Source organism: Penaeus monodon, chromosome 4, assembly GCF_015228065.2.
Source record: "Penaeus monodon isolate SGIC_2016 chromosome 4, NSTDA_Pmon_1, whole genome shotgun sequence".
Lineage (NCBI taxonomy): Eukaryota > Metazoa > Arthropoda > Malacostraca > Decapoda > Penaeidae > Penaeus > Penaeus monodon.
This window is the reverse complement of record NC_051389.1, coordinates 59,989,546-60,004,435: the sequence shown is the minus strand read 5'-3', so window position 1 is coordinate 60,004,435 and position 14,890 is coordinate 59,989,546.

The window sequence follows — 14,890 nt, the reverse complement described above, 5'->3', positions numbered from 1 at the left end:
TATGGGGTCGCCATTTGATCAGGTTCTGGCAGATATCTTTTATGGCTGGATGCCCTCCCTGACGCCAACCCTCTCTATTTACCCGGGCTTGGGACCGTCACTGACTTGGGCTGGCTTGCCCACCCAGTGGCTAGGTAGGCCTTATGGCTTTTCCATGTTCATCATGGATCGCCGGTGCGGATCTTGCGTTTTTATCCACATTATATTATTAGATTGGCAGCTTCGTATTAAGGCCGGATGCCCTTCCTGACGGCACCACTGATGTCGGCGATGGACCTAGCTCTTGCCTGAATAGGCATACCCTACAAGGCAGCAGGGGGATGCAGTTTAACGTCATACCCAAGACATACACACACACACACACACACACACATATATATATACATCTACATCATCATCATCAATAACGGTATGCTCATGTTTGAGCAGCCGTGGACCTCTCCACCATCCTTCGCCACTCAACTCGATCTTGCGCTTTTCTTTCCACTTGTAACATCGACAGCCCGCAAATATCTTTGATGCTGTCGCTCAGTCTTGTCTTCGATTTGCCTCTTCCTCTGTTTCCTATCACCATCTCTGTCAGTAAGTTTTTCTCAATACTTTTACTTCTCATCACATGACCAGTAAACTTTAATTTCCTCCTGTTCAAGATGTCCAACAGCCGGTCTTTACAATTTATTTTTCTCAGCACTTCATCATTCGTTTTCTTCTCTGTCCAGTTAATACGTAGTACTCGTCTGTAACACCACATTTCAAAACTATTGATCTTTTTCTTGTCTATCTACTTCAACACCCAACACTCAGAACCATATGATGCAATTGGGAAAACTAATGAGTTCAATAACCTCAGCTTTGTCCGTAAGGTAATGCTTCGGTCTTTCCAGATGTTATTGAGAGCAACTGTGGCGTTTTTGGCAATGGTATTTTTTTTTTTTTATCTCCGGTGAATCATCATAATACTTATATATATATATATATATATATATATATATATATATATATATATATATATATATATTCTTTTTCTGTAGCTTTATCCCATTCTGGTTCTGGCAGATATCTTTTATGGCCGGTTGCCCTTCCTGACGCCAACCCTCTCTATTTACCCGGGCTTAGGACCGGCACTGACTTGGGCTGGCTTGCCTACCTAGTGGCTTTTTTTTTTTTTTTTTTTTTTTTTACGGTAGGTTCATGTCTGAGCCGCCGTGGTCACATCATGATACTTAATTGTAGTTTTCATGTTGTGATGCTCTTGGAGTGAGTACGTGGTAGGGTCCCCAGTTCCTTTCCACAGAGAGTGCCGGTATTACCTATTTTTAGGTTATCATCCTCTCTATTTATCAGGGCTTGGGACCAGCACTGACTTGGGAACTAAATTTTTTTTTTTTTTTTCAACAGCCATTCATTCCACTACAGGTGTAAAAGGCTATCAACCTTAGTACAATGGTGAACAGAGGGTATTTATACTTGATAACGGCATTCACTATTTATTTCTAAGAGTTGACACACACAGTATAGGAACACACAAGACATGTCTATTTATGGGTATGGCGGTATGCGGGTCACAGTCAGCTTGAGGGAGAGGGCGAAGCTGACCCTTACGTCGTCGAGGCCTAGGTTATCCTCGGTATAAGTAGCAGCTGGAGGAAGCATGGGGGGAGCGAGGTGAGGTCACCGATTCCGTCTGCTGCACTGTACAGCAGGACATAGGCCTCTCTCAATTCACTACTGAGAGGTTATATATGGCAGTGCCACCCTTGCCTGATTGGATGCCCTTCCTAATCAACCGCGGTTTGTGCCTCGGCGGTGACTTCCCCTACGACACATGTGCTTGACTTCTCAAGGCGATATGTAGTCTTCTAAGTAGGCAATCGAGGTGAAGTTTCTTGCCCAAGGGAACAACGCGTCTGACTCGAACCCTCGAACTCAGATTGCCCTCGTGACAATCTTGAGTCCTATGCTCTTAGCTTTTCCCTACCCGGGGTCGCCATTTCTAATGAGACTTCGCCATAGAGTTCTGTCCAATGCCTCTGCCTCGTCTAGATGTTTCTCCCTCATATCTTTTAGAACAACATCCTTCCATCTGGTCTTAGGCCTTCCTCTTGGTCTGTTTCCCTCTATTTCCATCTCCATTGCCTGTCTTCCTACATGATCTTCGTTTCTTCTTAGCAGGTGGCCAATACCATCGCAGTCTTGATTCCTGAACATTCTTTGATATTTCTGTTACCTTAAGTTATCCTCTTATATAGTTATTCCGTATGCAGTCCATCTTTGTTACCCCCACCATCCATCTGAGCATTTTCATTTCAGCAACATCCAATTTTCTTTCCTCGACTTTTCTCAGTGGTGCAGTTTCTAAATCATAGGTCATAGCTGGTCTTTCCCTTCAACTTTACAGGCACTCTCTTGTCGCAGATCACTCACGAAACCTTTCTCCAATTATTCCAACCACATTGAATTCGGTGTTTAATCTCTCTTCCCATGCTGCCATCTTCCTCAACCATCGCTCCCAAATACTTAAAGTGGTCCACTCTCTTCAGGTTCAATCCATCTATTTGTATATATATATATATATATATATATATATATATATATATATATATATATATATATATATATATATATATATATATTGCTACGCCAGTGGGTCTTTGTCTCTGTGCGAAACATGTGTTAACATGAAAAGGATGACCTGGACATGTGTTAACATGAAGGGACCTGGGCAAACATGACGCAGCTGGCTGTGAGCGGAGGAGTGGAGGAACAAGCCGAGAGACGCAGTTGGGTGCTGCTCCTGTGAAGACCTTGTGTGTGCCTTTGTGACCTGATAAACTTTGTTGCCCTGTTATAAGCTGTATCGTGCAGTGTGACACGCTGGTATCCCCCTGTATTGTGCCTATAGAAAAGTGTACGGGTAAATAACTTGTGTAAATAAAGGAAAGACTGTCATTTTGTGTTTATTTCGTGCCCTTCCTCGCCACTTGGCGTTTCCCCTCATAGTGTTCTGGGACGCTGTGGTGCTCGGTGCCTCTTGGAGCTGTTCAGTGTTCACGACCCTGTGGATAACACGCCGTCTGCCTAGCCTGCCTTGTGTTGGTGGCAGAGAGACGAGGTGGCCGGCGTAACAATATATATATATATATATATATATATATATATATATATATATATATATATCAGTGAGACCAATTGGAAAAGTAATGGAAGTTTCAAAACTAAAGAAAACAAGACAGTTCTTTTTTCTGGAAAAGAAGAAGGAAATTATAGTCACGGAGTTGCTATGATTCTCACGAAAAAAACTGCAAATGCACTAATTGGGTACAGCCCAATAAATGATCGCATTTTAAAAGTCAGAATACAAGCAAAACCTCATAACATTAGTATTATACAATGCTACGCACCAACCAACATTGCAAGTGATGAAATGGAAAATTTTTATAACACTCTCCAAGAAACTTTAGACACAATCCCTAACAGAGATGTAAAAGTAATCATGGGAGACCTCAACGCCAAAGTAGGCAAAAATGATCTGAAAAATGACACCTGTGGAAAATTCGGCCTTGGAGATATAAATGAAAGAGGTGAAGATTTTATTGAATTTTGTAGTACAAATAATCTAGTTATAGCCAATACATTGTTCCAACATCACCCAAGACACTTGTACACATGGTTTTCACCAGACAAAAGAACACGCAACCAAATTGACTACATTGTGCTGAACCAAAAATGGAAAAGTTGCATAAAAAATGCCAAAACAAGACCTGGTGCCGACTGCAACAGTGACCACCAACTACTAACTATCGACTTTCAAATAAGACTCAAAAAGATGGAGCATCCAACACCACCTCTAAAGCTCGACTACAAAACTCTTGATAACAATTACAGAATTACAGTGTCAAACAAATTTGAAGTACTCAATCAATGTGAAGATGATAAAACACCAAATGAGTTGTGGGAAGAAGGAAAAGAACTCTTGCTGAGCGCTGCTTAAGAAACTATCGCCAAAAAGAAAAAGACAAATTCCCCCTGGATATCTGAAAAAAACACAAGTGAAATTGAAACAAGAAGATGCCTAAAATCAAAGGGTATCAATAATCCAGTTGAAGAAGTAATTTACAAAAAACAAAATACAAAAATTCAAAGATTATTGCGACAAGATAAGGAAAAATATTTAAATGAACATTGCCAGAGAATTGAAAACTGTTTTATCAATAAGACAACTAAAGAACTCTACCAAGGAGTCCGAAACATCACACGAAAATTTAAACCTACAATGGACACTATCAAAACTGAAGATGGACTTGTTTTACGTGATGGAAAAGAAGTCAAAGATAGATGGAATCATTATTGTTCCAACCTATACAAAAAGAATAAAGATCTAACAACAACATTAATTAGACTCAATGACAGCGAAGATGAACCACCGCCACTGCTAGACGAAGTTATAAAAGCCATAAAAGAGTTCAAGAATAACAAGAGCCCGGGAATGGATGAAATAACAGCGGAACTAATCAAGAATGCTGGCGAAAGTGTTGAATACTTCTTCTACAAACTCGCTCACGTGTGTCAGCTGGTGCTGACTCGGCTGAACCGAGTCCTTGCCCGCCGTGGTGCCAGCCACAGCAGTAACCTCCGGGCGACAATTGCAACTTCTCGCGCCTGGGCGGGGCGCGAACCGCCGACCCCTCGGATGAGAGGCCGACACGTTACCACTGTACTAGCCCGGAGGCTTGAAGAGGAAAGGGAGAAGAGGGGGTATAAAAGAGAGAGGAGAGGCAACGCGGTAGAGGACAGACGAACGGACACAAAGAGAGGTCAAGTCAGATCGGAGGATCGGGCGGATTATGCGCAGGGTGGCCAGCAAATGGGAAATTGCAGAGGATGTGGGAAGCCAGGAGACAACCAGCAGGAGAAAAGCCGTTGTTCAAGTTGAAATTAGGCATCATATCCAACGTTGCTCATGACTGCAGAACTCGAGCCTCTCTCAATTCATTAATGAGAAGTTATCTGGCAATAACACCCTTGCCTGATGGGTAATCAGCCGTGGTTCGGCGCGCTACCACTTAATGCCACGGCAGCGACTTCCCCTACGACACCTGTGTTTTGACATCTGAAGGTGATATGTCGTTTTATCCACGCAAATACTACTGACCAGCATGCCTCCTGGCCCGGGAGGAGCTGCAGGGCACCCTCTTTCCGAAAGGGAACCCTGGTGCAGTTTTCCGTCATGCCCAGAAAAAAAAAACAATATATAACTAAATAAACAAGCAAATAAATAAATAAATAAATAGATAAATAAATAAATAAATAAATATAAATATAATATATATATATAATATATATATATATATATATATATATATATATATATATATATATATATATACATACACACATACATACCTTTTTCCCCCTTAGCTTTATCCCATTCTTATATGGGGTCGCCATGATCAGGTTCAGGCGGATATCTTTTATTGCCGGATGCCCCTACTGACGCCAACCCTCTCTATCTATCCGGGCTTGGGACCGGCACTGACTTGGGCTGGCTTTGGCCACCCAGCGGCTAGGTAGGCAATCGAGGTGAAGTTCCCTGCCCAAGTGAACAACGCGCCGGCCGGTGACTCGAACCCTCGAACTCAGATTGCATTCGTGACAGTCTTGAGTTCGATGCTCTAACCACTCGTCCACCGCGGTCTCTACATATGCATAGATAGATAGATAGATAAATAGATAGACAGACAGATATGTACATATATACATACATATATATATATATATATATATATATATATATATATATATATATACATATATAATATATATATATATATATTATATATATATATATATATATATATATATATATATATATATATATATATATATAATATATATATATATATTATATATATATATATATATATATATATATATATATATATATATATATATATATGTATATATATATAGGAGACGAAGCCGTAGCTACGAATCTTTTAACTTGCTTGCTTTGGCCAAACAAGCTTGCGTAGACTTCATGCCGTAGGAAATGTCCGCATTCTATGACTAATGTGCGCATGGGAATGTGCGCGCGCGAGTTACATTTCTAAGTAAATAAATAAAAACTCTCTCCTAGATTAATTTCAATTGATTCGTTTTACCGACCATGAAATACAAAAAAAAAAAAAAAAAAGATCAGAAGTTTTCTTTAAAATGTAATTTTGTTTGAAACTACGAAAATCAATGATATATATCGTAAAAAGTTACTTATAATGACAAAACTACTTACAAAAAGAGACACTGATGTGTAATTACAGTCGGAAGAAGGGGCAGTAAATGAAAAAGAATGCGAGGAAATGAGACAAAACTGAGAGGAAAAAAAAACGGAAGATGAAAGAGAGTGAGATAATATGATAGTGAAGCAAATGAGAAGGAAATAGAGAGATGTTAGAGAATTAGAGAATGAGAGAATTGGCAAACGAGAAGAGAATTGGGGAAACAGGAGAGGATGGAACACTGAGAGAGAATTCAATCTTATGCGACACACACACACATACACATACACACACACACACACACACACCACACACACACACACACACACACACACACACACACACACACACACACACACATACACACATGTACAACACACATATACACATGACAGATGAATCAGCGATATTGTGCTGAAATAAGTTACTTTTGATGACATAAATGCACATACACAGATATCCAACACGTAAATGAAGAGGAGAAAAAGGAGTAAGTGTCATGAAACACCTGTTAACTTTTCTCGAAGGAGGATTTACTCTGCTCATGATCCCAGATCCTGCAACGGAGAAGTCCGAGATGATACCACCAAAGCCTAAGTGGACTAGAATAAATCAGGGTCTTTGGAAGAAAAACCCACAATACAAAACTAGATTTATTGAAAGTGAGACTACAGTTTCGAAATCCACCTGGATTCCATCTTCAGGTCCCATTGTATCAGCACGGAAGAGTTTTTTTGCTATTCATCAGGGTCTTTATGTCGCTAACTCCGTTTTCGACACACACCGCCACCCTAAACAGGATTGTTTGGTTTCTCCTTCTTTTGATCTTTCAAGAAAACGATGACACCGCGTCGTGTTTAAAGAAAACGTAATATGTTTTAGTGAGACTTCTTCATAACGTTAAATTTCTCTAAACTCAAATCGAGATGACTATAACACACTGTTGTCTTTTAAACTCACTTCATTGATAGCATCTGCCAGCATAGAATATTTCGTCATCATCATTATCATCATCATCATCATGGTGATTAATGTGATAATGGTAATGATAATGATAATTATAGTCATGATAATGATATGTGATTAATCAAGCGCATCAAGACATTTCCATAAATGCCATTGCTTACTAAAGAAACAGATATCTTAATAAAGAAGAAGAAGAAGAAAAAAAATGATCGAATACCATAATTACCGATGTAATTATGATTATCATCATTGCTCTTGTAATCATAATCATTACAATTTTCATAATTGTAGTGATGATTAATAATCACGATTATGATGACTGTGATGATGATATTGATAATAGTTATTCTGATAATAATTATGGTGTTAATAACAACAATAATGATAATGATGATGATAATTATAACAATAAAAATAATGATAACAGAGGTAAGGATAATACTAATGTTAATAATGATAATGAAGATAACAAAAATGGTAGTACTACTAATGGGATAGCCCGGATAAATAGAGAGAATGATTACCTAAAAAGGTACCACCGGCACTCTCCGTGGAAAGGAACTGGGGACCCTACCACGTACTCACTCCAAGAGCATCACAACATGAAAACTACAATTAAGTATCATGCTGTGACCACGGCGGCTCAGACATGAACCTACCGTTAAAAGAAAGAAAACTAATGGGATAATAACAGTCATCACAATCATAGAAATAACAGTACTAACAAAACCGATAATAATAACTGCTATAATGATAGTAACAATGATGATTATAACGTTAATGATGATAACAGTAATGATAATAACTGTAATAGTAATAGTCATATTAATAGTAATGATAATGGTGAAGATTATAACAATAATTATAATGATAATAAAAATAATGATAATAATAATAATAATAATAATAATAATAATAATGATAATAATAATAATAATAATAACAACAACAATAATAATAATAATAATGATAATAATAATGATAATAACAACAACAACAATAATAATAATAATGATAATAATAATGATAATAATAATGATATTAATTATCATCATAATAAAAATATTAATTATCATCATTTTCATTATTATCAGTGATAATGATAATGATAATAATTATGATAATGATAATAATAATGATAATGATGATAATGATTATTGTTATTTATTTTTTTCATTATTATTTCTATTAATGATGATAATGATGATGGCCATGATTACCATCATCACCATCATCACCACCATCATAAACATCATAATAATTACCATAAGCATCGCTATGGTGATGATAATGGTAATGATAAGGAGAGTAAGAGTAAAAATAGTGATAGTAATGATAATGATAGTAATTTATATAACTATAATTTATAATGATAGTAATTATAATGATAGTAATGATAATGATTTCTTGTTGCCCCTGATCATCTAATTATTATTATTATTATTATTATTATTATTATTATTATTATTATCATTATTATTATTATCATCATTATTATTATTATCATTAGTATTATCATTATCATCAGTAGCAGTGTTCAACATTTATATTGTTATTATTATCATTACCATTTTTGATATTCCTCTCATTATCATCATCATCTTATTCCTTATATATTATTATTATCATCATCATTATTACTATTGTCATTATAATAATTTCAGCATTATCATTATTATCATCATTATCATTACTACTCTATTCTCACTATTCCCATCACAATTATCATTATCACTGATGCCTATCTTTTTATCGTCCTTATTACTGGTAAATTTTTTATTTATAATAGTTATAATAACCTTATTACCATTAGCCCCGGATATCATTATTATAATTAACACTAAGAATAGTTATTTTTTTGTATCCAATCTTCTTATTTCATACATAAAAAAGCACACGTCGATTCCATTCCGTTTATATATATAATAGTGGTGGTATATATATAGTCTCTGTCTACGGGAAAAAAACGATGAACGAACAGGCGGCATCAACAGCAGTTCATAAGCATGGAGGGTTGTGCAGAAACGAGTCTCATGTTCAATCGGTTCATTGGGAAGGTTCGGAGCATCGAGATAACATATGAGTGAATCCTTTCTCTCTCGTTATTTTCATTATCATCATTCTTCTTCTTGTTATTATTGTTATTATCATTATCATTATTATTATTAGTAGTAGTAGTTACAGTAGTGTTGGTGATATATGTATATTTTTTCCTATTTTATTAATATTTGTCGTATCTTCATCATCGTCACTATATTCAGTCTTACCGTCATTATTATTACCATCGTTATTATCATCACTGCAGTCATCATTATCGTTATCATTACTTAACATTGTTATTATTGTTGTTGTTATGTTTATTATTATCATTATAATTATTATTGTTAGTTTTTATTACTGTTATTATTGTTGTCGTTATCATCATCATCATTTTTATCAATGTTATTATTATTATTGATATCATTGTTATTATTATTATAATCATTGTTGTTGTTATTGTTGATATAATTATTTTCATCATCGTTATTACTATTATCATTGTTAATGGTATTAACATTAACGTATTATCATTATCATTATTATTATTATTATTAGTATCATCATCATCATCATCTTATTTTTATATTATTATTATTATTATTATTATTATTATTATTATTATCATCATCATCGTTTTCATTATCATCATTATTACCATTATTATAATTGTCATCATTGTTGTTATTATCACAATTATTTTATTACAGCTATTACAATCATTATCATCATTATTATAATAACTTTTGTTATTATTCCTAAGATTATTGTTGTTCTCATTATCATTATTTTCATTATCATCACTGACATTATTATCATTATTGTTATCATTCTTAAAATTATAGTTGTTATCCTTATCATATAATGATTTTTAATATTATTACTTTATTATTGCTGTAGTTGTTGTTATCATTATCATTATCATTATCATCATTACTGTTGTTACTATTATCTTTATTACTACTATCATTGTCATCATTACTACTTTTTTATCATTACCGCTATTATTATCATTGTTACTGATCCGCCAACAATAATTCATCTTGCCAAGAGAGAGAGAAAAAAAGAAGAAAAAAAAGGAATGTTTCGTTAATTTCATATGCAATCGACCAAGCAATAATGATTAATCAAACGTATGAAGCCATTTCCATAGGCAATGTTTATGCTAAATACATTTCTTATGAAAGAAAGAAAGAAAAAAAAAGAGAGAGAGAGAGAAAAAAAGCTAACGGTGCTACAGGTTTATAACTATCATTTTTTGTAATTGTCATTACAACCATTCTCATTAACGATAAAGCTATTATCGATGTAGCATTATATATATTATGATTATTACTGTCTACGTAATCTTTGTTATCATTATCGTCACATCTTATTGGAATCATTATTATCATTTTATTATTGTTATTGAGAGAAGGAAAATTAGTAATTTAACATCTTTACTATCATTATTATTATTATCATCACTATCGTTATCATTACCATTATTGTTAATAGTATTACAATTGTTACATTTATTATCATCATTATTATTATTATCATTGTTGTTTTGTTGTGGTCCTTGTTGTTGTATTAATGATATTATTATCATTATTATTATTATTATTATTATTATTATTATTATTATTATTATTATTATTATTATTATTATTACTGTTATTACTATTACTACTATTATTATTAGTATTACTATTATTATTATTAGAAGTGTCTCGTGACACTCACTGAAGGCCACCTGCTTGACCTTTGCATGATCTCTTGTTTAGGATTAGTGACAAATAAATGACAGGCACTCACAGACAAGTGACCTCAGCGGGTCAGCGCAGGTGAGTCCTGCAGATGTTCAGATCTATGGTAACTAGGGGAGGTAGCTGGTGCTCCCATTTATGCATAAAAGCCTGGTATCCACCCTCAGTAGGGGAGTAAAAGTCCGAGTCAGTGAGGCAGCGTCAGCGCAACAGAGAGGTCAAGACTAGTCACGTGATAAAATACCATGGTGAGTGTTAGTGTCGTGGGGCCCTGACTAATGCATTGTGTTGTATTTGTTTGTATCGTGTTTTACTTGTGACAAGTGAATAAATGTAAGAGCAGAAAGATTCTGTCTATCGGACCACGCTCCCGTTATCAAAAGTTCACCTGGAACCTCGCCTTCAGCAGAGGTTTACTACAGATAATTTTGGTAACAGTGGCGTTGACACGTATAGTGATACCTACTTCAATATCACGAACTCGTACGTCTCTGCTCTAATCGTCTGTAGTGTGGACAGTGAAAATATGGCGAAGTCCAGAGCTTCCGATGTATCTCGCTCACCTATCCCAGTGGAGGGCAGCAGGAAGCAACGAGGGAGGCCTCGGCGCCAGGACAGGAGCGAATGGATCATATGCAAACCCAGATACAGGCCCTCCTGGAACAACTGCAGATACAACAGGCATATCCGCATTTCTTATTGGGTGAAGTCATACACGTCAGCGCCTTATCACTGCAGGACGCTGGGATGGGCGCCCTCCCAGTCTCACCCTGGGCAGGTGGTGAGACACTGGACCCTGCGATGAACATGATACTGTTTCTCGATTCTTTGTGGCGCCATTTTCTTTTTTTAAATTCATAATGGTGAGAGTAAAAAAGTGAAAAAATCACGATAGTACATATAGAACGAAGTCCTTATTCCAATGGTAAGGTTCGGTATAAATTTACACCTATTAAGCCGAAATTCATGAAAACGGAAAGAAAAAAAGTAAAATAGTTACTGTGCCAAAGAAAACGTTTTCTTAATGAAGGCAACCTATTTCCATAGAAAATGGAGGTATCTATTTTTTATCATTTCTTAAAAATCCTTTTAATGTTTCTTTATACATATATATATATATATATATATATATATATATATATATATATATATATATATATATATATATATATTTATTGTCTATTGACGTACTTTTGCTTATTCATGTACTTGTGTTCTCGTTTATCTATATATAGTGTTTATTCACCTACTAGGAAATAATCCTTCATTTTTTTGTATTAGACATATAAGTACAGTTTCTGACACCTGTACATTTTTTTTTCTTTTGATATTTGCATCTTGATATTTGTAAAATGGGAATATCGACAAGACTGCTTTACGTTCTGTCGAAAAAGGATTCCCGAGAGAGGATGTTTAAATTAAGTAAGTTTAGCTACCACCCTGGCTATCTGCTCAGGCGTGGGCAGTCGTGATAACAGTTTCACATATATTTGACTTAGTACATTATTATGCGACTACTGTAATTGTACGTGGTACAATAAAGATATAAATCATACATCATACGAAAAATATTACGATGATAGCTTTTACCTTTTACTTTTTTGTTTACATTACACTGTTCTTTGTTTACGGCAGTTTTACTTAGTAAATTTAGGATATCAGATGAAATGTTCACAGAGTTCTTAATACCTCATGTTAGGTAGTCAGAAAGGCTGTATCACATGACATTCCGAGATATAGTGTTCAAGTGTTCGATTGTTTTCTTCATTACACAGTCTACATCTAGATTCATCTGCACTTCTTACAGTTGCCAATACATTCTGTAACCTAAACGTATTCTGGCAATAACCACGTCACCTTGCCTGTTTGACTGCGATGCCACCCGCAGGAAGGTTTGCTATCTCTATACTGATCCTAGTGCATTATGGTACAGCTTTCAGGCCTTTGAGCGTTCGTCAGATCTACTGTTCTTCCTTATGAAAACTTTTCAATATATGTGCAACCCTAGCAAGAGGCATCCCAAGATCTATGATCACAGTGTCTTTGCTGCAGGTTTCCTTCGCCAATTTGTCTACGTGGTCGTGCTTGCGTATCCCAACATGAGAAGGTATTCATACAAATTTAATGTTGAATTTGCGTTGCATTGCATAAGTTACGTTACGCTTAATGAAACTCACAGTTTCCTCATCGCCGCCTGTTTTGAAAGAATTTAGTGTCCGAAGAAAACTTTGAGTCACAGAAAACTACTCCAGAGCCCCGAGACATCAAGAATTCCGTTGCAAGAAGTATACCTGCCACCTCCGTTTGTGTAATGCTGGCCCAATTTTGTATTCTCATATGAACTTGATGTTGTAGTAAGCCATTTTGATATACAACGCAAGCACAAGTAGTTTTGTATCCAGACTGCACGGATCCGTCAGCGTAACACTCGCATACATCATCGCCCATGGATTCTGTTTGTTCCTTTACCGTTGCTAACGCAATTTGTTTTAACACGCAGTTATCTACACTGTCTTTTTGTGGCAGACATGTAAGGTGCATGATCAATGTTGAATTTTTCCATGATGGAATGGATCTACCTTTTGGTATTTTACTAATTGGGACATTGAGGTTTGTAATGTTCATGGAGATTTTGTGTATCAGTGCAATGAGCACTAGGACATGAAGTAAGAATGACCAAAAAATTCGTCTGTGACCACCCTTTCTATACCTCACTTGGTCTTTACGCATAAGTTACTTAAGATTACCTCATTTAATTAGTCTTTAGCTGGTAAGACAATTAGTACTTAAATATTTTTTAGAAAGATGATATTTTCTTTTCTTAGAAAGATGATACTTTATTTTACTATTTTCGTATCAGGTACTATATATGTTTATATTATAACACTAAGATAAGGAAACAGTGTAAAATATGCTAGTTTACCCTACACATTTCAGTTTTCTTTGTTTCCCCCACAATGCATTCTCTTTAATTAGAGGGTACGCAGTTATATTTCACCGTTGCTTGTTATATTAAGGTTCCATAATGGATATTCTAATGAAGAAACCAATATGTATTAATTTTGTTTCTGGAGAAATTCATTTAACCCAATCACCCCGGATTTATGTTCTGTCCCTTGTAGGTTTTTGTGAATTTTGTTACATACAGATGGCTCCACATGTGCTCAGCCTCCAAGGAGTCTATCAGTAGGCCCTACTGACCGATCTTGATTTCCCCATTCCTTGAATTGGCGGGAAAATGTGTTTTTCCTTTTAATACAATTGATATCAATACTGTTATTATTGTTATTGATGTTATGATTATTAAAGTATCATTAAAATCTTGTTAACATTTAAGACAATGAAATAATGCAAAAGATCCTTTCCAAAAGTCAAGGAAAAGGGTAAACAGGTGAGAAAGGTAGGACTATAAGGGACCCATTGATGACTAAGCCCTTGTAGAGCCATCTATGTGTGAATACAATAAATAAACCTGTGTTACAGTGGGCATGGCATGTATTCTTGCCAAACGTGGCGATTGGGTTAAGTTCCGGTTCCATATGCTTGTAATATATGTGAAATGAGTAGATGTTAAAATGTTAAGAATATACAGTGTTAAACCCTGATATTATAACTGTTACGCCGATCGTCTCGTCTCTCTGCCACCAACACAAGGCAGGCTAGGCAGACGGCGTGTTATATACAGGGTCGTGAACACTGAACAGCTCCAAGAGGCACCGAGCACCACAGCGTCCCAGAACACCAGGAGAGGAAACGCCAAGTGGCGAGGCAGGGCACGAAGTAAACACAAAATGACAGTCTTTCCTTTATTTACACAAGTTATTTACCCGTACACTTTTCTATAGGCACAATACAGGGGGGAAA